This window comes from Anneissia japonica, unplaced genomic scaffold, assembly GCF_011630105.1.
Source record: "Anneissia japonica isolate Jap-2015-1 unplaced genomic scaffold, ASM1163010v1 scaffold287829_len2072220_cov186, whole genome shotgun sequence".
In the NCBI taxonomy this organism is placed as follows: domain Eukaryota; kingdom Metazoa; phylum Echinodermata; class Crinoidea; order Comatulida; family Comatulidae; genus Anneissia; species Anneissia japonica.
This window is the reverse complement of record NW_022716075.1, coordinates 1,633,910-1,636,248: the sequence shown is the minus strand read 5'-3', so window position 1 is coordinate 1,636,248 and position 2,339 is coordinate 1,633,910.

Here is a 2,339-nt window from a genome sequence, read left to right as displayed (position 1 = left end):
AGGAGCGGTTGTCGGAGGAGCGGTTGTCGGTGGAGCGGTTGTCGGTGCATCGGTTGTCGGTGCAGTGGTTGTCGGTGCAGCGGTTGTAGGTTCAATAGTTGTTGTTGGGTATCCTGTTATGTGATTATCGATATCGTTTACAACATACACATTTTTGAGAATACAATATTTTAGAAGATGCTGAACGTTACAATGACAAATTACAAACGATACAGGACGATACAAAACAAGCGGTCAACCCCCAATTTGGTGATAAAAGTAAATGGAATTGTCAGCAGTGGTACTCACGATTTATAACCTCAACAAACCTCTATTACATTATTATTCTGATGATGTCTTCATACATTGGCAAAATATGTTCGTAATAAGTAGGTCCAGTAGTACAACACACGTTCATCATTGATCACTGGTTTACGTCTTCATCACAGAATACAGTATACGCATTAAGTCTTGCTGTTGAGAGTAGGCCTATGCATAAACATGGTAGGCTTTGAAAACAAAAATACAAATTGCTTTCTTAAACAGGAAAAAAAGTAAATGACACATTAATGATATTAAAGAGCTAACATTGTGATTGTGTATGTTGTTTTTATGTTTATTTTGCTAGAAAGTCTAATGAGCTTGCAACCATAGTATTACGTGTATTTAACTTGACAATGCTGAATTTAAAACGCTATTCTACAGTGCATTATGGAATACCATTTCAACCAATTAAACAATTGCTCCCGAATGGATGTTTCTCTTTTAATGCTAGTCAACACGATTATAAACCAACAACAATGCATTAAAATAACAATATACAGTATAGGCCTATCAGGATGGCACAGAACGAACCTCATTTTTGTAATAACAAATAAAATTTACGGTATACAGTCGACCTCCTTCTTTACGTAGGATTTCACAAACCTACGTAGCATCTCGAAATTAAATGGTTTCTTATTGATATCTCTTCGTTGACATATTACTATTTGTATTTGTGATAGCATTTCTTTTTCTCCAACGCTTAATTATTGTCTTCCCTGTAAGAAAACGTCAAACAAAATGTGAATAGGCCTATGTAGATGTTTATGAGTACAGTACTCAGATAATCCATAATTTACGGATTATTAAAAAAAATGAGACCTTTCCAATTTGTGGGAATGCGTACGCTCACCCATTGCACCCATTACCCACACACTACCCCCTTCACTATATATGTGGTTATATTTATTAAAGTAGTATCCTGTATTTTATATTTTTTTTTAAGTAAACAATATTATGTTAACAACACTAAATTAGCATTTCATAAACATTTTTGTATACTTTATAATAATGACGACAAAGATGATGATAATGATAATAATAGTTTAATGAAGATTATAATAATAATAAAATAATAATAATTATAATAAAAGTAATAATAATAGTAAAATAATAGTAATAATAATAATAATAACAATTATTATAAATAATAGTTATAATAATAACATAATATTATACTTGCCAATATCCAAAAATAAACTTCGTTCTCGATATTGCCGCGTTCTCTAGCAACTTGTATGTAGGAATGAGTCTTGGAGATACAAGGTAACAGTGAAGCTATATTATTGATTACTGAAATACCTTTATCTATTCATCCATATTTAATGTTTGGTCATCTGTTTGCTTTCACATCATTAATTTTACTACACACACACTGATCTTTATCTAAGTATCGTTTACGAGTATTTGATGAATAACAGATCGATTCTTTATATAGGCCTATATATATTACCGTATGTTGTACCTTAATAAAGACCTGAGGATAGGTCGAAATATTGGTTTTCTCCAATAAAGTATTTCTGAAGTCTATACATGGTATTCGTCTCCTCTATTCTTTTGTTATATTATATTATATTATATATATATATATATATATATATATATATAAAATTGATTTCTTATTGATATCTCTTCGTTGATATATTACTATTTGTATTTGTGATAGCATTTCGTATGGTTTATCTGAGTACTGTACTCATAAACATCTACATAGGCCTATTCACATTTTGTTTGACGTTTTCTTACAGGGAAGACAATAATTAAGCGTTGGAGAAAAAGAAATGCTATCACAAATACAAATAGTAATATGTCAACGAAGAGATATCAATAAGAAACCATTTAATTTCGAGATGCTACGTAGGTTTGTGAAATCCTACGTAAAGAAGGAGGTCGACTGTATACCGTAAATTTTATTTGTTATTACAAAAATGAGGTTCGTTCTGTGCCATCCTGATAGGCCTATACTGTATATTGTTATTTTAATGCATTGTTGTTGGTTTATAATCGTGCTGACTAGCATTAAAAGAGAAAAATCCATT